This window comes from Panthera onca, chromosome F1 (genome assembly GCF_046562875.1).
Source record: "Panthera onca isolate mPanOnc1 chromosome F1, mPanOnc1 haplotype 2, whole genome shotgun sequence".
Lineage (NCBI taxonomy): Eukaryota > Metazoa > Chordata > Mammalia > Carnivora > Felidae > Panthera > Panthera onca.
Window position 1 is genome coordinate 41054376 of NC_138355.1, and position 24021 is coordinate 41078396.

The 24021-nt window shown below is 37.0% G+C and overlaps 1 long non-coding RNA gene across 2 annotated transcripts in view; it reads left to right on the forward strand.

Annotated features, from left to right (window-relative positions):
* The window catches only part of LOC144614853 (uncharacterized), a 116441-nt gene that overhangs the window by 89368 nt on the left and 3052 nt on the right, over window positions 1–24021 (forward strand). Inside the window, exon 3 of one of the 2 annotated variants that reach the window (XR_013553087.1) lies at window positions 11566–11666. The exons of the other annotated variant lie outside the window; for it this stretch is intronic. This is a non-coding gene — a long non-coding RNA (uncharacterized LOC144614853). The remainder of the gene's footprint in view (window positions 1–11565; window positions 11667–24021) is intronic. 2 annotated transcript variants of the gene reach the window in all.

Consider the following 24021-nt stretch of genomic DNA (forward strand, 5'->3'; position numbering starts at 1 on the left):
TAAATGTAAATGTGGCTTCCAAAATAATGAAGGTGACAAACTCTTGCAGCCCTAGTCTGTTGCTCTGCCTTTATTCTGTGATATTTGACTTTCTGCTGCATCTCATACCACAGATCATGACTTCCATCTTGAAATTCCCACAGCTTCCATTGCCCTCAATTTGTCTGCCTCTCCTATTTCCTCTCAGATTCCCATTTCCTACATCGATTCTTCTTCCTTTGCCCAGCATTCAGTCCTGGCAGGTTAGTGTGATGAAAAAGACAAGACTCTGGAATGAAACAAACTGGGTTTAAATTTCATCTTCACCACTTATTAGTTATGAGACCCTGAGAAGTTCACTTAACCTCTTTAAGTCTCAATTTCCATTTCAGGAAACAGGGATGATAATTGCTAACTAACAGCATTGGCATAAGGATTAGCAATACGATGAATGTAAAACACCCAGTTCATAGTAGGGACTAAACGATGAGGATGCTGATTTTTATGTAATTCAAGTGTCTCTACTCTCTGCAATTTCAGAGTGTGACATTTTTCTTTAAACATGGTGGCTGCAGTACAGAATCCTAGAGGGCACCACTCACATTATGTTTAAATATTGGTTCTCTCTAAAGAACAAGTCCAATGTGAATGTTGCCCCTGTTACTTTCCCTTTCTCATATAGTTTCTCAGAATTCTTGCTACATCAATGTTGAATATGTTCATAATCTGTGATGGCTGTTACTTTGATGGTCTGAACAACTATGGCCACAGAATCCTGCAGACCCTTCTTCACCAGCTCATAACTGGCTACTTTAGACTGATGTTGCTTGGCTTATACTTGTATCATTCTCCCAAGTACAGCTAAGGCATGCTGAAATGTTTAATTCACTCCTCCAGAAGTTCAGATGACTAAAGTACATCACAAAGAGTAAGGATGGAATTGGCTCTAAGAAGAGACTAGACTTAGGGCCCATTGTTCCAAACCTAGCGCTTGGGAGGCTTTCACATAGCTCAGCATCTAATAATGGGAAAGCCCCAGCTTGGAATCTGGAACCAACTCTCTTAGGACCCAGAGAGAAAAAAAAAATTCTCTATCCCATGTCAAGGCCTCTTTCCCGTAGGAGGATGATTAGCAGAGGACAACAGAATTGATTAGGGTGCAGTATCAGATGGGATGGGTTTGAATCCCAGATCTATCACCTATTAATTGTGACTTGGGGAAGTCACTGTAACTTCCTATACCTCAGATTCTTCATAATGAAAATAAGGATAATAATATTATATATACCATAGAGTTTTATGGAGATTGAATAAGAATGCACATGAAATACTTAGTATATTGGCTGCTTATTATAAGTACTCCCTCCATATCAGGTATTATTATAATTATTAATCAAAATCTAGGACTTGCAGAGTGCCTATTCTGTGGCAGGGTAGGGTTAAGAACTTTACATATGTTGGACACTATGAGGTAAATACCATTATTTATTTATATCAGAGAAAAAGTTAAGTGGTTTTTACAAGGTCAGAGTTGAGGCTGAGAAACAAAGCCATCTATTTAGGTTCTCCCCGTTGTCCTGAGAATCAGTCACAAAGCCCAGGAGTCCATCCCAAATTTACAGTGTACTGGGGGCACAAACAAATCATCTAGAAGTTTCCAGCACTGCTTGTCCAGCCTCTTGCTACCAGAATAAGAAGATACACCTTTCACCTTTCTAGGCGGTCTGTAAGCCTGATTTCCTGTTCAGGACACACACACAAACACACACACACACACACACACACACACACACACACACACACCTCTTCCCAAACTGCAATTTTTAGGAATATGGAAATATAAGTTCACAGTTAAGAAGTGTATCACTGCTAAACAATCCAATATATGTTACCAAGCAGAGGACTCAGTAAATCAAGTCTATAGGAAGCATTCCAAAACCATTATGTACTTAACTTATAGCCATTTGACTAAAACACTCTTCCAGAAAGGAAAAAAAAAATCAACATCTACCCTAAAATGTAGAAACTTCCCGCACCCTCTAAAATGGCAATGTTTTAAATATTTTCATATCCAGTCTCCACTAATGTGTTTCTCCCACTTACTTGAAAGTATAATCCACACTTTTAACATCAAGTATTACTACCATATTGCTAACTCCTGAAGGAAAACAAACTTGTCTAAGCCCTTTAGCCAAGTTCTAGTTCCATACACCTTTTCTAGGGCATCTCCACTTGGATGCCCAGCTATCAACTAAGAATCACAGGTAAAGGGGAGAAAAGTATCACAAACTGATTCAAAGTGTGGCTTTAGAATCATCCAGCCTGGTTTGAATCCAAGTCTTATCATATACAGCTCTGTGACCTTGGGCAGCTTATGAAACCTCAAGACTGTTTCCTCAGCTGTAAAACGGGACTAGTAATAGACACTATATTACAGGCATGTGAGATAGAGATAATATAAGTTAAGAATAGCAGGATGAGTGCCATGTTTGTACTTCTGTAATAAATATTTTTCTATTGTTTTGTCCATTACTATCATTATGCACAAATTAAATTTATCTCTCCTTATTATTCACATGTAAATTTCTATTCAACACAATTGTATCTGTTCCTCAGGATCAGAATCTTAGAGCTTTCTTTAACTTATTTTCTCTTGTTTGTATGTTACTTAAGTTCTTCATAGAATGATATGACAAAACTAACGAATAAATTGAATCATATGAAAAAATGAAAAAATAAAATATGATCACCAAGTGCTAATTTCTTTTAAAAAATTACCTCACTCTCATTTCTGCCTTCAAGATCCCAGTTTGGACTTGTACCTTCCAATGCATAATTACTCTATGAAGCCCCCAAACTGAACACTCAGCCTCTAGGCTTTGCCCTACAATTCATTGTCTAATCAAGTTTTCTAAGACATGGTTTTCATTGCCTTATAAAGGCTCTTAGTTTTCCTACCTGACTTTAGTCCAAACTGCTCATTTTGGCATTGAAAGACCACCATCAGCAGGACTTCCCCCCAATCTGATCTCTAACTGCTCCCAGCATTGACCTGTTCCTGAACCTGGGGTCCTCACCCCTAACCCATGCCAAATACATTAGACATCATCCTGCCTCTGTCTTAGCCACCTGGAATCCTTTAAGCCTTTGAAAACATAAATCTAATTATGCCACTCCTCTTTACTTTATCCTGCAATATCTCCTGCCTTCAGAATAAAATACAATTTCTTTATCAGCATGTTTATATAGAGTCAACCATGTTTCAAGCATTGTGCTGAGCAATGGTGAAAAGGATTCAATTCTGGCTCCTAAGGTCCTCACAGTCTTACAACAAGATGTAAAAATGTCCTGTGAATTTGGTCCCTGCCTAACTCTGGCACACTTGCCACTCTTTGCTCGAATCTCATTTTTCAGCCTTAATTAATTCCCAGCAGTTTTCCACATGGGTCCTGCTCCCTCACTTTCCCAGATCTCCCAATATCCACCCCCACCCTTGTCTAGTTTGGTATTCCTCTTCTGCATTCCTATAGCACTCACTTTTTAATGGGTTCTTCCACAGTATTACAATACCATATGGAAGGTCTTCCTAACCAGACAGTCAACAGGAACTGTGCTAGTTAACTCCTGTGGTAGCTAGTACATATCATTACGTGATGGCATGTTGCTCTATTCTGATTATTGATGTTTATGGAATGACAGCCTGATTCTCTCCAGCAAGAGAAAGGTCGATGTGTTTGAAAATTATTATGAGCTATCCCTTCACTGGCTTCCTTTCTTAAAGAAATTTACCTTCCCTTGTAGGCCCCTCACTGCTCTTCCCACAGAGCTTGTGTTCCTACCCCTGAGTGTTCTTTATTACTCTCCTCTGGGCTCCTTCCTTATAATAGCTTGTGCTTCTCTCCTATTTAGGATTTGCTACTCTGGATCACATTTTCTGGGCATATTGTTAAATGACAAATGGGCTCAGGAGTCAAACAAACCTGCTTTCAAATTCTAGCTCTGCTGTGGTGAAGTGCAGGTTACTTCCCCTTCTTATCCACAGAGCTTTCATATAGAAGGTGGGATAATAAAATAAAATACTGTCATACAGAATTCTTTGGAGTATTAAAGATATACTCCATCTAAAACATCACAGTAGCCACGACTTTTGGGAAATCTAAGCCTGTTTATCTATTTATCCATCTATCCAATAATGCTGTTTTTTGTTCAGCTCTTACTTTCTATCATTGTCATTATTATAAAGACCACAGAGCTTGGTTTTTAATTCCTTTTAGTTTTAGACAGACATCCTTTTTTTGTTTTAGAGACTTTCCAATCACTGAGCACATGAATAAATTATCAGAGCATTCAACTTCCTCCTGTGCTCTCAGCAGAGACCTTGGTCTCCTGCTTCCCAGAGAAAATAATGCCATCAAACAGGTACTGCCTCAACATCTCACTCCAAAACCTCTGGGTCTGCAGTGAGAGAACGTGCCTCCAATCAAGCACAGGATTTTACCTCCCCCCAGCATTCTCAGAAACATCTGCCATCAAGTTAACCTTCATACTCTGTCTCTAATAACTTTAACCATCTACTCCACTGATTCCTTCCCATTCATGGGGAACTGTCACTTAGCTCTATATCCTGAGTCCTCATACTTAGTAGCTGGTAAACTAGTAGTGGCTTGGTAAGCATTTGTGGTGTGAATAAATAAATCAGGATCCCTGTCTGCTGGAAATTGATCTCCTCCACAAAGTTGGTCCAGTTGGTGCTATTCCTCCCTATCTATGAGGTCCTGCTGCATTTGTGTGACCACATCATCCCAAATCAAACTTTCCAAAAGCTTCTCATTTCTTCCGGAGTAAACACCAACATCCTGACAGTGGCCTATGAAAAGGTGCTCCTGCCTCAGGGCACTTGTACTTGCTCTTCCTTCTACCTGGATCTTCTCCCCAAATACCTGCTTAACTACCCCCTCATTTGCTCCTAATTCTTGCTCTCTTCTAATGTCATCATCTCAATGAGGTCCACCACCAACATTATGACTCTCTTCCTATCCCTCTTATTGATTTATTTATTGTCTGTCCCACACATGCACAAACATAAGCTTTATAAACAGTTATGTTTGCCTATTTTATTTTTTGCTTCATCTCCAGCACTTAGAATAGTGCCTGACACATAGCTGATGATCAATATATATTTGTTGAATGAAGGAATGACCCTGTGATTGGTTGTTTTACTTCATTAACTCATTCCACAAATACTTATTGAAGTTTTCCTATGTACAAAGCACAGTTCTAAATAAACTCTGGGAGAGATTAATAAACATGAAGGGCAAGGGCCTCAATGTTATGAAATTTACATTATCTTTAGCTATTATATATATATATATATATATATATATATAGTGTGTGTGTGTGTGTGTGTGTGTGTGTGTGTGGTTGTGTGTGTCTGTGTGTGTGTGTGTATAGTAAGATTTCTGAAAGAAAGGAGCCAAGACTCCTATTTCTTTTGTGTAGACAGCAAAGTCCTGCTGAGAGCAAGTTTATGGGGAAAATCCCATAAACTTAGTGACTATTTGAGATCTTTTGGTCCTAAAGTCCACAAAAGTAGAAATATGAAAATATCTGTGGGATAGATTTTGGGGGATAGAGGATCATACGGAGACTAGTTAGGAGCCCATTGCAGTTGCCACACGGAGAAGACTATTGCTTGAACCAAGAGCAGGGAGTTGAAAGCAGACTCTGCAACAAGATTAGACATGTAGAAATTGTATTAGGAGAAATACTGTGTGAGACAACATAGAAAGAGTCAGGAGAGGCTGGAAGGTAAGTCAGTCTACAATGTAAGTGTGACTCTCAAGTGAAAGAGAGGGGAAAGGGAGGTTGGTAGAAGTACCCTAGACAGCCATGCAGTCTAAAAAAAGTAGTTCAGCAAGGCTGTTAAGGAGACCTCAAGCTAAAGTCAGCTGTCAGAGACATTGAGCCTGCTTACTGTATATTACAGCACTTATTATTTGCTGGAAGCAACCCATGGAAAGCATGGACCCAGAATAAACCTTTTCATGCAGTGAGGATTTTGGAACCAAACTATGCCATTCTTTGGAGTTAGTTACACTATTTTTTAGATAGTTTCTGACTTAACACTGGATCCTACTAAAGACTGAGCACTTGATCACAGACTACCAAGTAGTCAGGTCATATGAGCTGCCCATGCATATGAGTTGTTGGCCCACCAAGCCATAAAGCTGGGCATGCATCACTGAACTTCATCATCAAGAAATACTGCATATGGAATCAGGCATGACCAGATCCTGAACACACAGATAAGTTTCTGAGAAAGTAACCTAGATTTTCATGTCTCCTACTCTCGAAAGATTACCTTCTCTCTCTTTCATAATAATGAATAAAATGTCAGCTTTAATTTATAGATAGTTCCACATGATATGTCAAAAGTAAACAACTGCATCACTATAGTCTTACTCAGGAGTAATCTTTAAGGACAATTGTTAAGGGAAATTGTTCCAGTGGGCAGAAATTCAAGCAGTGCAGCTATCTGTTAATTTGCCTCAAAGAAGAGATGTCTGAGGTACAGTCTATACTTATTCATGTCCAGTGGCTAAACGTTTGAATAGTCAAGAATTTGGAAAGAGCATTATTGGAAAATTGGTGGTAATGGTGTCTGGGACAGGCATACAATTGAATACTTCTCAGCAATAAAAAAAAAAAAAGAACAAACTACTGACCCATACAACAATGTGGACAAACCCCCAAATCATTAGGTTAAGAAAATCATGCAGAATCAAAAAGCAACATATTCTATGATTCCATTTGTAGAATATTATAGAAAAGGCAAATTCTATTTTTTTTTATTTTTTAATATATGAAATTTACTGTCAAATTGGTTTCCATACAACACCCAGTGCTCATCCCAAAAGGTGCCCTCCTCAATACCCATCACCCACCCTGCCCTCCCTCCCACCCCCCATCAACCCTCAGTTTGTTCTCAGTTTTTAACAGTCTCTTATGCTTTGGCTCTCTCCCACTCTAGCCTCTTTTTTTTTTTTTTTCCTTCCCCTCCCCCATGGGTTTCTGTTATGTTTCTCAGGATCCACATAAGAGTGAAACCATATGGTATCTGTCTTTCTCTGTATGGCTTATTTCACTTAGCAACACACTCTCCAGTTCCATCCATGTTGCTACAAAAGGCCATATTTCATTTTTTCTCATTGCCACGTAGTATTCCATTGTGTATATAAACCACAATTTCTTTATCCATTCATCAGTTGATGGACATTTAGGCTCTTTCCATAATTTGGCTATTGTTGAGAGTGCCGCTATAAACATTGGGGTACAGGTGCCCCTATGCATCAGTACTCCTGTATCCCTTGGATAAATTCCTAGCAGTGCTATTGCTGGGTCATAGGGTAGGTCTATTTTTAATTTTCTGAGGAACCTCCACACTGCTTTCCAGAGCGGCTGCACCAATTTGCATTCCCACCAACAGTGCAAGAGGGTTCCTGTTTCTCCACATCCTCTCCAGCATCTATAGTCTCCTGATTTCTTCATTTTGGCCACTCTGACTGGCGTGAGGTGGTATCTGAGTGTGGTTTTGATTTGTATTTCCCTGATAAGGAGCGACGTTGAACATCTTTTCATGTGCCTGTTGGCCATCCGGATGTCTTCTTTAGAGAAGTGTCTATTCATGTTTTCTGCCCATTTCTTCACTGGGTTATTTGTTTTTCGGGTGTGGAGTTTGGTGAGCTCTTTATAGATTTTGGATACTAGCCCTTTGTCCGATGTGTCATTTGCAAATATCTTTTCCCATTCCGTTGGTTGCCTTTTAGTTTTGTTGGTTGTTTCCTTTGCTGTGCAGAAGCTTTTTATCTTCATAAGGTCCCAGTAATTCACTTTTGCTTTTAATTCCCTTGCCTTTGGGGATGTGCCGAGTAAGAGATTGCTACAGCTGAGGTCAGAGAGGTCTTTTCCTGCTTTCTCCTCTAAGGTTTTGATGGTTTCCTCTCACATTCAGGTCCTTTATCCATTTTGAGTTTATTTTTGTGAATGGTGTGAGAAAGTGGTCTAGTTTCAACCTTCTGCATGTTGCTGTCCAGTTCTCCCAGCACCATTTGTTAAAGAGACTGTCTTTTTTCCATTGGATGTTCTTTCCTACTTTGTCAAAGATGAGTTGGCCATACGTTTGTGGGTCTAGTTCTGGGGTTTCTATTCTATTCCATTGGTCTATGTGTCTGTTTTTATGCCAATACCATGCTGTCTTGATGATGACAGCTTTGTAGTAGAGGCTAAAGTCTGGGATTGTGATGCCTCCTGCTTTGGTCTTCTTCTTCAAAATTACTTTGGCTATTCGGGGCCTTTTGTGGTTCCATATGAATTTTAGGATTGCTTGTTCTAGTTTCGAGAAGAATGCTGGTGCAATTTTGATTGGGATTGCATTGAATGTGTAGATAGCTTTGGGTAGTATTGACATTTTGACAATATTTATTCTTCCAATCCATGAGCAGGGAATGTCTTTCCATTTCTTTATATCTTCTTCAATTACCTGCATAAGCTTTCTATAGTTTTCAGCATACAGATCTTTTACATCTTTGGTTAGATTTATTCCTAGGTATTTTATGCTTCTTGGTGCAATTGTGAATGGGATCAGTTTCTTCATTTGTCTTTCTGTTGCTTCATTGTTAGTGTATAAGAATGCAACTGATTTCTGCACATTGATTTTGTATCCTGCAACTTTGCTGAATTCATGTATCAGTTCTAGCAGACTTTTGGTGGAGTCTATCGGATTTTCCATGTATAATATCATGTCATCTGCAAAAAGCGAAAGCTTGACTTCATCTTTGCCAATTTTGATGCCTTTGATTTCCTTTTGTTGTCTGATTGCTGATGCTAGAACTTCCAGCACTATGTTAAACAACAGCGGTGAGAGTGGGCATCCCTGTCGTGTTCCTGATCTCAGGGAAAAAGCTCTCAGTTTTTCCCCGTTGAGGATGATGTTAGCTGTGGGCTTTTCATAAATGGCCTTTATGATCTTTAAGTATGTTCCTTCTATCCCGACTTTCTCAAGGGTTTTTATTAAGAAAGGGTGCTGGATTTTGTCAAAGGCCTTTTCTGCATCGATTGACAGGATCATATGGTTCTTCTCTTTTTTTTTGTTAATGTGATGTATCACGTTGATCGATTTGCGAATGTTGAACCAGCCCTGCATCCCAGGAATGAATCCCACTTGATCATGGTGAATAATTCTTTTTATATGCTGTTGAATTCGATTTGCTAGTATCTTATTAAGAATTTTTGCATCCATATTCATCAGGGATATTGGCCTGTAGTTCTCTTTTTTTACTGGGTCTCTGTCTGGTTTAGGAATCAAAGTAATACTGGCTTCATAGAATGAGTCTGGAAGTTTTCCTTCCCTTTCTATTTCTTGGAATAGCTTGAGAAGGATAGGTATTATCTCTGCTTTAAATGTCTGGTAGAACTCTCCTGGGAAGCCATCTGGTCCTGGACTCTTATTTGTTGGGAGATTTTTGATAACCGATTCAATTTCTTCGCTGGTTATGGGTCTGTTCAAGCTTTCTATTTCCTCCTGATTGAGTTTTGGAAGAGTGTGGGTATTTAGAAATTTGTCCATTTCTTCCAGGTTGTCCAATTTGCTGGCATATAATTTTTCATAGTATTCCCTGATAATTGTTTGTATCTCTGAGGGATTGGTTGTAATCATTCCATTTTCATTCATGATTTTATCTATTTGGGTCATCTCCCTGGAAAAGGCAAATTCTAGAGACAGAAAACAGATGAGTTGTCACTAGGGGCTAGTGGAAGGAAGAATTACCCATAAAGGGACATGGGGAAATTTTGGGGGGTGACAAAACTATTCAATATCTTGATTACAGTGGAAGTATACAAGTATATGTACTTGCAAAATTATGAAACTACATAGTAAGATGGGATAATTTTTCTGTGGACGCATTTTACTGAGTGGAAGAAAAGACACCTAGATGACTATATCAATATCTGACAAAGTAGACTTTGCATGAAGATTATTACAGAAAGGAAATACTTCACAAGAACAAGTATCAATGCATCAAGAAGACATAGCAAGCCTATACATACCTGAGGCTAGTAACAGCTTTAGTACACATGAAGCAAAAACTGATAAAACTAAAAGGAAAAAAAATTAAATCCACAATTATGGTAGAAAATTTCAGTATTCCTTTTTCAATAATAGTTATGAGAAGTTGGTGAGAATTCCATCAAATATATATAAAAGAACTGAACAACCACTCTTAGGCAAATTTACCTAATTGAAATGTATACAATACTCCCCCGACAACAACAGAATATATACTCTTTTGAAGTATACATGGAACAGTCACCAAATAGACCACATTATGGGCCATTAAAAATTTTTAAATAAGTTAAAAAAATTTAAAGCATGAAGAATTAATTCTTAGACCACATGGACAAGAACAAACTAATGAACTAAGATACAGAAAAAAGAACTGATAAAATCAATGAAACCAAAAACTGATTCTTTGATAAGATCAATAAAGCTAATGAACCTCAAGTCAGACTGATCAGGAAAAAAAGAGAAGACACAATTAACCAATATGAGAATGAAAGAGGGACATCACCATAGATCCTTCAAACTTTCAGAACTTAATAAGGTACTATTGTAAACAATTTTATACCAACAATTTTGACAACTTAACTATTGGACAAATTTCTTTAATAAGGTACAAACTACCAAAGCTCAGTCAAGAAGAAATAGATAAGCTAGATAGCTATCTATCTATTAGAAAACTTAAATTCATAGTTAAAAAGAAATCTCCCAACAAAGACAACTTTAGGTCTCACAAGTGAATTTTACTACAGTTTTTTTTTTTTTTTTTTTTTTTTTTTTATTTATTTTTGGGACAGAGAGAGACAGAGCATGAACGGGGGAGGGGCAGAGAGAGAGGGAGACACAGAATCGGAAGCAAGCTCCAGGCTCCGAGCCATCAGCCCAGAGCCTGACGCGGGGCTCGAACTCACGGACCGCGAGATCGTGACCTGGCTGAAGTCGGACGCTTAACCGACTGCGCCACCCAGGCGCCCCTACTACAGTTTTAAATAAGAAGTAGTGCCATTTTTACACAAATGCTTTCAGGAAACTGAAGAAGGCCAGTATTACCTGAGTATGAAAACTAGATAGACATCACAAGAAAGGAAATGACAGACATGTTTCTGATGAATACACATGCACACAACATCTGTAACAAAACGTCAACAATCAAATCCAACGTTGTCTAAAATTATAATATTTAATGACTATGATGGTTAATTTTATGTGTCAACTTAACTGGGCCACAGGATGCCCAGATATCTGGTTAAATATTATTTCTAAATGAGTTTAAAAGGGTGTTTCCAGAAGAGACAAGCATTTGAATTGGACTGAGTAAAGCAGATTGTCCTTTCCAATGTGGGTGGGCATTGTCCAACCTGTTGAAGGCCTGAATTTAAAAAAAGGTGGGGAAAGGTTAGAAGGTTGAATTCTCTCTCTTTTTCTGCCTGACTGGTTGAGCTGAAACATCAGTCTTCCCTTGCCCTCAGCTGGGACCTACACCATCAATCCTTATAAACTACACCACCAGTTTCCTACATCTCCAGCTTATAAACAGCAGACTGTGGGACTTCTCAGCCTACACAATCATGTAAGTCAATTCCTTTTAATAATATATAAAATTATTAAGATAATAATTATACATATTTGTTTTTATTGTTTATATATATTACCTTTATTTACATATAAATTTACATTTATTACATTACATGTAAATACTAATACATACAACCATTAACATCATTTGTGATTTGGAAAAAAAAAACATTTAGAAATACAGGAATAGAATTACACTTTCTAAAAAGTTCATCTAAGAAAAATCCAGAGCTAACATCATATTTAATGTTGAAAGTCTGAATGCTTTCTCCCTAATATTAGGAACAAAGCAATTTATTCTCATCAGTTCTATTCAACATTGTACTGAAAAACTTAGCTACTGCAGTAAGGCAAAACAAAAATTCCATGTTCATACTAGAAAGGAAGAAGTGAGACTATCTTTAGTCACAAACAATATTTTAATCTATTAGAAAAACCTAAGAATTCTAAAAAAAGTCTCCTATATCTCATAAGTGCATTTATCAAGGTCTCAGAAAACAAGGTCAACATACTAAAATTAAATGTACTTTACACAGTAACAATTAACAAGTAGAAATGAAATCTGAAACCCAGAATCACCTGCAATAACATCAAAAAGATCAAATACCTAAGAGTAAACAGCAAAGATTTTCAAGAACTCTATCCTAGCAATTATAAAGCATTATTAAAGAAATTAAAGACCCCAGAAAATTATAGTTTATTACTATATTTATGAATTAGAAGACTCAAAACAGAACAGTTCTCTTCAAATTGTTCTATTTAATGTAATCCATGTCAAAGTCACAGTGGTTGTTATTTATTTTTGTTTGTTTTCTGTAACAATCCACAAACTAGTTCTAAAATCTATATGGAAAGGCAAAGGACCTAGAGCAGTAAAAGCAGTATCAAAGAAGACAAGAAATGGAAGATTTATATTACTAGATATCAAGACTTATCATATATCTACATGATATATGATATATCTTACTATATATCTATAGTAATTAAAACAACATTGTCTGGCACAAATATAGACCAGCACATGGAGAGGTCAGAAACACCCACACAAATACAATTATCTGATTTATAACAAGAATTTGAAATTCACTGGGGGAAAGAATGAATATTATATTTATACTAAATAGTGCTATGTCAATCATATACCCACATGGAAAATAATGAACCTTGACTCTTACCTCACCCCCACCTCAGACACACACAAGTGTGATAACTCATAGACCTACATCTGACAGCTTCTAAAGTAAACCATAGGATAATATTTTTATGACCTTGGGAAAGGCAAAAATTTTTAAAGCAGGATAAATAAAAAAAAGCACTGATCATAAAAGAAATAATCAGTACACCAGACTTCGTTAAAAGTAAGAATTTCTATTAATCAAAAGACACTATGAAGACAGTAAAAGGCAAACATGCCACAGATTGGAAAATGGTACTTCAAATACATAAAATACATAAAGCATTTTAGGATTTCTAAAAAGTAACTTTCAAGTTAATAATAAAAAAACATTCAAAAGAAATAGAAGCAAAGACTTAAAAAGACACCTCTCGAGGGAAGATATAAAAATGGACATTAAACAAATTAAAAGATTCTCAATATCATTAGCCATTAGGAAAAATTCCAAATTAAAATTATGAGATACCATTTTACAATCCCTATGGCTAAAATTAAAAATCACTATAAAATTCTAGTGAAAATTTAGATTAAAGAAAAGTCTCTCATGTTGATTATGAGTACAACTTGATACAAACATTTTAGAACTTTCTGGTGGTACCTATGAAAAACTAAATATGCCTATATCCAAGAGTGGAATACTTGGATATGAATAAATGAATAAATACCTATATCCAAGAATTCCACTCTAATGTATAAGTGCTTATATCCAACAAAAGACCTGATAAAGAATATTTATAACATCTTTATTCATAATACCCCCAAACCATGAACAACCCAAATTTCCATCAGCAATAGACAGAGAATAAAAATTGTAGAATAGTCATACAATGGAATACTACACAACAGTGTTAAAGAGCAAACCACTAATACATGCAACAATAGCATGCATGATTCCCAATGCTACAAAGATAGGCGAAAGAAGTCAGGCATATCTAGTATTAACATTCTGGTGATAGCTGTGAGACTAGTGCATGTCCTTATGCGGGGAGGCATAAAAAAAGACACAGGGTTGAATAAAATCACCAAGGAAGCCAGAGTAGATAGAGAAAGGGAGGAATATACGTACACACACACACACACACACACACACACACACAGAGGGAGAGAGAGAGAGGGAGAGAAAGGGAGAGAGAGTATGAGCATTTAGCCAAGTCAAAGAATAAAAGTCAAAGTAGAAGTCAAGTCAAAGAATAAAAGTCAAAGTAGAAGTCAAAGATAAAAACCAGCACTTGTTTATGGAAGACTAATGCTGAGAAGTTAGGGCATAAAATGTCAGTGAAAGAAATGACAGAAAATTCAACACTAGGTTGGAGAACATAGATAACATTTGTGAACTTGACTAGTGGTGTTAAAAGGAACTGAAGTAGGATTGGTATGTTAAAGAGGCTATGGATGAAAAGAATTGGATGCGGGGAATATGGATAACGTTTTTTTAAAATAAATTTTGCTATAAAGGGGAACAGAAAAATGGAGCACAAGCTAGATTAGAATGAGAGGTCAAGAGACTTTCTTTTGATAGAAATATTATAAGATTACATGCTGATTCAGTTAGAAAAGAAATTTTAAAGCTGTATGGAGGCAAAGATGGAACAGTGTCAGAAGCAAAGTCCTTTTAGATTTAACAGAATACAACCCTGGTTATTTCCAATTGGAGTTCTTTTCTGATGAAACCTCGATTCAGTCACAATTATTTATGATTCCTGTCACCATTGACATAACTCTAAATGAGCATTAGGTCATTCTCAAAGAACTTTCATTGGGCTTTAGGTTGCTGCCTTCACGTGAATCATCATGCTGACCAGCTGATAAGTTGTGCATACATTCTTTGCTGTTGTTGTTGTTGTTGTTGTTGTTGTTGTTGTTCCTGTTCTTGAAGCTAACTGTTTGGGACTTAGAAAGTATTCATGCCAAAACTCTTCTTGGTGACAGGCAAACTATTACATTAAGAAAATAAGAGTCAGCATAACTAAAGTGTATTCCTTATAGACATTTTTTGGATGGTGGGCTTTAGTGGGGACATTTTACTCTGGGATTAAAAAAACAGGCAAGAATCCCTTCAGCATGATTTCGGGTTCTCGTGTCTTTTTAATTTGATAATTTGTGCCTTCAGCTTATTTGCAGATGACACAATGGGGCATGATTTTAGGTTTTAAGCTGTATATTGACAACATCATTGTCATACAATTTGGGGATCCAATTTATACTTATTTTGTGTCTTATATTTATGTTCCTTCCTATAATATATTTTGCTAAAATCATAATACACACCTTATTCTAACATAGTAATTAATATTCAGCAGACATAATTTAAAAATTGGTGTATATATATATATATATATATATAATCAATAAAGTCCAGTTTTATTCAACACCCATATTTGTCTTAACCATACACATAACTGATGGAATTTGCATTAGGGCAACCCCCACACACAATTCCTATTTTTCTCATGTTTTCTCATGTTTGTAAAATAGAGAATTGGACTCCAAAGATATGGTATTACTCCAAATTAAATTTTAAATAATACATAACTAGATTTGTATTTGCTTTATAAATTAAAGTTATATTCTTGGCAACAGGAACCAGGGATTTGGCTGGTGGTAAGAAATAACAAACTCTTCCTTCCCTTGTTTTGTCTGAATTCCTTCCTTTCTCTGTCAAATATGACAATGCCCTCTTCAAAAAGAACACACCATGAGTCAGAGAGATCCTGACTCTCTTGCTTTCATTCTGAGTATACCAGCATCAACAAATGACACAGTTCAATGCCAGGGCCCTGCCTGCTTGTCTATTAACCTAATTGACAGTGCCTGTGACATGTGTCGGAATGACTCCTCTCTGAACAGCTCACAGATTTGAGCAAATAGGAAGGGATGGGGAGGGAAAACCTAATCACTCCTGCTCCTTCATCTCTGGGAGAATAAAGTGCCAGCCTGACAGTTCAGGATCATGTCAAAAACTCAAAAAATTATTTGCAAGAAACATATATGCGATGCGGGGAACTTCCCAGGATGGAAAATAGGAGCTGTGAAAGAGTATGTTATTAAGGGCCTTCAACTTGGTCTTAGGATCAGGATACAGCTGTGTAACTGATCAACAAAAGAATTTTCAAAGGCTTCCTGGACAGTGATGAATAAAATTATTCATCTAAAGTCAGGTGTATTAAAAAGGAGAAACACTGTTAACTCCTAATATGGAGAATAAATATAAGGGCCCAAGAGCATGAGAGCAGGAGAATTATACAAAGCAAGCTCAGATATGCATGGTAAGGTTGATAAATTAGTAATATAGCCTCGGGCTTTTTGCCAAGAAAACTTCCAACACCATGGCTCAAACTGTCGTGAAACATGTTTAGTAGTATGTCAAAAAAGTCAAATTTCACTCTCCTTATCTAACAGAGAACAAGAATATGTATATATTTTAAATGTCCCATTGCAGCCTAGCCCATAGGTTATATGAAACTTGTGATTTTCATGCCTTATATTTTCCAGTATACTACTAAGCTTTTTCTTGTTTATCAAGACGGAGAAATTAATTTTTTGTAAAAATCTACTAATCAATTCTTCTTTGAAAGGGGTCATGGAATGTCCCCAAATTAAAATGAGAGAATCCCAGCTAAGTTGGCTGTCACTTTTGGATCCTTCTCCCACACATTTTCAAATAGCAAGACAGACCATGCCAAACACTAGTCAGTCTAACCAGGAATTCTTGTAGAAAAACACCTCATGAACACTGTAGGTATTAATGGTTCTTATCAGTTTAAGCTCTGAAAATACTGTGACCGTTTCTTAGAAATAATGATTGTATTCCTTTGCTTCCAATTTCCATTACAGGCATTTTACAAACTATTCATTAGTTTATCCAACTAACATTTATTGAGTGTTTATTATGTGCCAGACCCTCTGAGAGAGGCTTGTTATTGCTACTCAGTATAAATGTAAACTCTTTATGAACCCAAACTTTGCAATTTTTTAATATGTAGAAGCCATTTAATTAATCCCACCATTAGAATAAGAATTTTAAGGATAATTATTGTTTTTTAATTTGTTTCTTCTAAAATTATAAGCTTTGGAACACAAGTATTGAATCACACAAGTATTGAATATTTGAACACAAGTACTGTTCTCATTTTTTCTCCTAGACATCACCTCACATAGAAGACTTTCAATATTTTCTACAGACATTGAGTTTACAAATTGATAAGTATATAAAATATAATATAATCATCATTTTTCAAAGAAAAGTGCAAAATGTTGGTTGACAGAGTATAATTAAGTAGAAAATGCCCATTGTTTATATTTACCTATTTTATTCATCCATCCATCCACCCATCCATTCATCCATCTATCCATCCATTCATCCCTCCATTTATTTCTTCAACACTTTTTATTGAGATTCTACCATGTGTCAAAAATAATGCCAGATGCTAAGGACAAAATAGTACATAAAACATAGGTGTCTGAGTGGCTCAATCACTTAAGCATCCAACTCTTGGTTTTAGCTCAGGTCATGATCCCATGGTCATGAGATCAAGCCTTGTGTCACACTACTCCACACACTGGGTGTGAAGCTTGCTTGAGATTCTCCCTCTCCATCTCCCTCTGCCCCTCCCTCACACTTTCTCACTCTCTCTCTCTCAAAAAAAAAAGTACAAGGGTTCTACAATCTCAGGAAGATCGTATTCTTCTAAAGGAAAAGAAACAAATAATTACATGTTGTAGTAAATTCAAAGAAGGAAACCAAAAGACATACTATAGAAAATAATGAGGACTTCAAGCTATATTACAAAGCTGTAATCATCAAGACAGTATGGTACTGGCACAAGAACAGACACTCAGATCAATGGAACAGAATAGAGAACCCAGAAATGGACCCACAAACGTATGGCCAACTAATCTTTGACAAAGCAGGAAAGAATATCCAATGGAATAAAGACAGTCTCTTCAGCAAGTGGTGCTGGGAAAACTGGACAGTGACATGCAGAAGAATGAACCTGGACCACTCTCTCACACCATACACAAAAATAAACTCAAAATGGATGAAAGACCTCAATGTAAGACAGGAAGCCATCAAAATCCTTGAGGAGAAAGCAGGAAAAAACCTCTTTGATCTTGCCGGCAGCAACTTCTTACTCAACACGTCTCTAGAGGCAAGGGAAACAAAAGCAAAAATGAACTACTGGGACCTCATCAAATAACAAGCTTCTGAATGGTGAAGGAAACAATCAGCAAAACTAAAAGGTAACCGACACAATGGGAGAAGATATTTGCAAATGACGTATCAGATAAAGGGTTAGTATACAAAATCTATAAAGAACTTATCAAACTCAACACCCAAAAACCAAATAATCCAGTGAAGACATGGGCAAAAGACATGAATAGACACTTCTCCAAGGAAGACATCCAGATGGCCAACCGACACATGAAAAAATGCTCAACTTCACTCATCATCAGGGAAATACAAATCAAAACCACAATGAGATACCACCTTATACCTGTCAGAATGGCTAACATTAACAACTCAGGCAACAACAGATGTTGGTGAGGATGAGGAGAAAGAGGATCTCTTTTGCATTGTTGGTGGGAATGCAAGCTGGTGCAGCCACTCTGGAAAACAGTATGGAGGTTCCTCAAAAAACTAAAAATAGAACTACCCTATGACCCAGCAATTGCACTACTAGGTATTTATCCAAGGGATACAGGTGTGCTGTTTCAAAGGGACACATGCACCCCCATGTTTATAGCAGCACTATCAACAATAGCCAAAGTATGGAAAGAACCCAAATGTCCATCGATGGATGAATGGATAAAGAAGATGTGGTGTATATATATACAATGGAGTATTACTCAGCAATCAAAAAGAATGAAATCTTGCCATTTGCAACTATGTGGATGGAACTGGAGGGTATTATGCTAAGTGAAATTAGTCAGAGAAAGACAAAAATCATATGACTTCACTCATATGAGGACTTTAGGAGACAAAACAGTTGAATATAAGGGAAGTGAAACAAAAATAATATAAAAACAGGGAGGGGGACAAAGCATAAGAGACTCATAAATATGGAGAACAAACAGAGGGTTACTGGAGGGTTGTGGGAGGGGAGATAGGCTAAATGGGTAAGGGCCATCAAGGAATCTACTCCTGAAATCATTGTTTCACTATATGTTAACTAATTTGGATGTAAATTAAAAAAATAAAATTAAAAAAAAGAAAGAAAATAATAAGAAGAGATTACTTTAGATTATACTCTTTCAGGGAGTGGCCTTTAATCTAAGAAGTAATAAGAGTTAGAGAATTTTAGTTACATTTGCAAGTGCAAAGGCTCTACGAAGAGAAAGAACTTGATGACGCCTGATGCCTGGGTTGAATAGAGTTCCCCCAAAATTCATGTTTGCTCAGAATGTTGGGATATAACCTTATTTGGAAATTAAGTCCAAATGAGGTTATTCTCTGTTAGGGTGGGCTCTTATCCAATGACTGCTATTTTTATAAGAGAGAAAATTGAACACAGACACACAGGGAATAAGGTCATCTGACAACAGAGGCAGAGACTGGAGCTTTGTTGTCATAAGCCAAGGAACACCAATAGCTAGACAAGGCAAGGAAGGATTCTACCCGAGACCATTCAGAGGCAGCATGTCTCTGCCAACACCTTGATTTTGGACTTCTAGCCTCCTAAACTGTGACATTTCTATTTATTTTATTTTAATTTCTATTATTTTAAGCCAGGTACTTTGTAGTAATTTGTTATGGTAGCTCTAGGAAACTAATACACCTAGAAAATGTCGGAAGGCTTTGGCTAGAACCAGTGAGAATGAACACTTTTCTTTGCTGAAGCTGCTAATCTGGGTGATTCAAGCCAGAGTACTTGCCATGGCTAGGGGACACCTTTCCAAAGAATAAAGGCATCATAGACAAAATGGAAGCAATAGGTAGAGAAAGCCTTCACTGAACATCTGGATTCAGCCTAAGGCCTTTTCTTATGTAAGTCAGTTTGAGTTGAATTTCTCTCATTTATGTCTTAAAAAAAAACACCTAAATGATACAGAAATCAGTACTTGGAAATAGAATATTATACATGATAGATCCTAAATTATGGGCTTGTCTACATCAAGATGGAGTTCTGAGCAGTGAGTTCTCTGTTTCAAACTGAGAAATTTGAAGCTCCTGTGGATGGCAAGAAAGCAACTGATTCAGCTGATGCCTGTTGTCTCTGAAGACAAAAACACCATGTTTCACCGAGCCTGGATTTGAGTGATGTCATAAAAAGTATCAGGTTGTAATTATAATTTCTTGAAGATTTGGCAAAATCCAAGGCAAAGGCAAAACTTAGATTGAAGGAGGCAGAAATGGAAGAAAATAGGTTTTTACTAGACTGCATCTACCTTTGGCCAGAAATTTATAGTCAGTGAACACCTAGAAAGTTGTGCATCTGACCTTAACTGAAGGACAGGGGAGCCAAGATAAGAAGGCTCGAAACAAAGGGGGCGGGGACCTGGGAGGAGTTACTTACTGATTCCCCATTACCTTCATAAGTACCTCTGATCATCACTCCTTGCCTGTCCACAGCAACAATTACCCTCATCGTAAAGGGTCATTCCTGGAATGCAGCCTATAAGCAGTAATGAGTCATGCCTTCCTCCCCAGCAGGCTTTCCATTGACCCAAGATATTGGCTAACATGGAAACAATTCATCTAAGGACTTGAAGTTTGGCCAGAGAGCACTGAGTCTAGTTTTTAAGAGATGGACAATCCCAAGTCATGGTTTAATTTTAAGGACAACAGTGTGACAAGATCTGACTTTGGGTATTAGACCACGCATTAACAAAAATTGACTAAATCCCCAGATAAAGCCCAGCCTGAAAAACACAGATTTGCAGTTACTTAAATGCTAAGGTACTCCTTAGATTTCCAGATCTGCACCAAATGAGCACAAACTTCAAATGAGTGTCTTCCTAGTAACTCACCTCCAGTGTGGTCAGAGAGAATAATGAACGATGGACAAGAAGAAAAAACAGGAAAATGCAGGTTGGTAAATTTTTGCTCTCTTATTTTTGCAGAATATGCTATATTCTGTGAAGTTGTAAACTTCAGATGTGAGTTTATATTTGAATTTGTTTGTTTTCCTGCTACTGGGAAGTTGAGTGGTTTGACAGTAGTTGCAGTGAGCATTTTATTTACAGGTCTCCAGACTATGAGAAGCTCTGTTGAATCTAATCAAGGTAAGTGAACCTTATCTTGAGTTGACTTGGAGTTCAATGCCACTGGATATGATTTTGGTTTTCTCCTGCCTAGGAGGGATTGATGGTCTCTTGTTGATGGCATAATGGCATAACATTCAGTGGAAAAAGATTTTGAAATTCTATATATCAAAAGAAAAATTTATGTGGATCATAAAAACCTAGAAGTTACAGCCTGTTGGGCATATTGGACATATTCTCTTTGCCTTTCTAACATCCACTTCTACTTTTTCTGGTTCTTTACTTATTACAGAGTCATTTTATCCCTATTTGTAGTCCATGCCATTTAGGGGTGGGACCTGCCCTACCCCAGATCAAGACATCAGCGTAAGAACCACACTCAAGTCTTCAGAGTGACTAGCTCAGAGATGGCACATGGTCCAAGGGGAATCATTAAAATTTGATAACTTTGAGCTCCAAGCTTGTTTATAATATTCTGTTAGCTTATCAACTTAGAAACTTCCTTTCTTGATTTATTGTCCTGGAAAATTCCTAATCTTGTGCAAACAAATGTAAATGTCACCTCTTCAAAAACCTTCTCTGCTTCCTTTTCACAATGCTAATCACTTCTTTTTGCTAGTTTTTCTTACCTACTTTTTAAATGTATTATTTATTAAGTACCTACAATGAAGCACAAAGCCACACACTAGAGATTGAAGGAAAAATAAGTTATGGTTGGTGTTCTTGGAGAATCTGTAAACAACTTAGAAAGAAAAAGTAAACTCATACTTGCAATATAGCATAAAACATGGTATGATGGAGTGGGTATTTTCAAAAAAAAATTACTCAACTGGTTTCAGGTTGGCAATTGACAGCAAGAACCACATTGTTGATAAAAGTATAATTTTTCATATGATGAATGTACATGTCATGAGAAATAAGCCACATTTGCATGAACCAGTGAGTCAGAGAGACTGAGCAGAGAAGTCAGGTAAGATGAGGTATCAGAGCTAAGGAGAAAAAGAAAGTGATTACATATATGAAGGCCACATTAGAATCAGCACAAAGGAGAAGACACTGCCAAAACATCTTTCATGTCTTAAGAATAAAATGGAAATGAACAAGAAGTTTCAAATGAGTAGAGAAAATACCAATATATATGGAAAATATAAGAAGGAAATTCTAATATATAAAATTGTTATCCTTTAGGAAGAGCAAAACCCCCACATATATGTCATATTTTCTGAGACAGAAAACATATTTAAAGAAAAATAAAAATCACTGAATAACTGACACACATACATACCTAACAGAATTATCAGACCACAAAGAGATAGGAAGGAAAACAGAGAAAGAAAGAGGGGGAAGGAGGAAGAGGGAGGGCATCCATACTCCCTGCTCTCCTCCATTTGCTTCTTCAGAATTGAAGAAATAGTGGTAGCTACTAGAGAATCTCTCAAAGTGACATCGCACCTGGTTGAAATGATGCTAATAATGGGTATGTAAGATTAGGACCTTGCACTCTAAATACAATTGGTGTTGCATGTGCATATATTACCCATGCAACTATGAACACCATTCCCTCATTGTATGAGTAAATAATAATTAACAACATTTTTCTGGACAGTCTTTTAAGAAAATCCCTGCACTCCAAGAAGATCAGCAGCATGAAGTGCCTTACCTGGGCATCTCAATCTGCAGTCATACAACAGATTTTTCTTGATATTTTCAAAATAAGAAAATCAAGTTTATCATCCCCTCACCAGTAAAATTACCAGTATGATTACTTGAGTACATTCAAAAAGCTTCTCCTGAATACTGGGAGATGGTAAGAGGATAACTGGTTCAGTTTAGGTGGGACATTTTGAAATTGTCAGCCACATACTATAACTGCCTAATGAAAACCACTTCTACCACCTCCTAGGAGAAATGCTGTCCCCAGTAGTTCTTCCTGCAAAAAGCTACCAGGGCCAATGCCATGCATAAAAGGAGAAACCAACATTGCATCTCTGTGAAAACTGATGGAGAGGGATTCACAGTAAATCCAAAGATAGTAAAAAACAAGGATAAGCAAACATTTTTGTGTAGAGCCATTCAAATATGAAGTTTCTGAAATAAGAACAATAATAAATACAAGCAAAATAAGGTTATTATTTCCCCTTCTCCTACAACCCTCTCCAAATCTCAAAAGGAAAAAAAAATGAATCTAGCAGAACTCAGGTTCATCCAAAATAATTTTACTCCAAAGGGATGTAAATGAAAGTTCAGTTGAGCAAGTGGTCCTTCTGACTTTTTGTGCTATGGGTCACTGGAGAAAATCACGAAGTTTGAGCAATAAAAGTAAAGTTCTGGCTTCAGATTGCCACGGAATATTAAAACTGAATTAACAGGAAACTCAGCACTGCATACTATATACTGAATCAATGTGGCTGGTTAATATTTTCACTAGTAAGGGGAAATTCAATACAGAAAAATCTCTCAGGAGACTTTAATTGAAATGAGGTGCATAGAATTAGATCACAATCCACAGGAACACGGAGGAGGCATATCCAAGTCAGCTTGAGGTTTTCAGAAAGTTTTCCTGAATGAGAAAACTTCTCATCAACTGAGTTCTTTAGGACAGAGTAACAAGATGTTGGATGAGGGAAAGACTATTTCATACTAAGAAAGTAAAAATAGCAAGGAATGGTGACATAAATAGCCTGGCATTTTTGAAAAACCACAAGTTATTTGGGAAGATGATACCCAAAGGATAAGTAAGACTTAGCTAGGGAAAACGTGAGGGGAAGAGTATTTTAGGCAGAGAAAACAGTGTGTGGGAAGACCCTGGGGAAAGAAAGAACTAGGCACATTTGCAGACCTGAACGAAAGCCACTGTGGTTAATGCATACTGAGGGAGGGCGAGAGCAAATCGAGGTCAGGTTGGGCAGATAGGAGGGGCCAGCTCATGCAGTGTCCCATGGGTATGTTAAAGACTGTACTTTGTTTTTAGTTC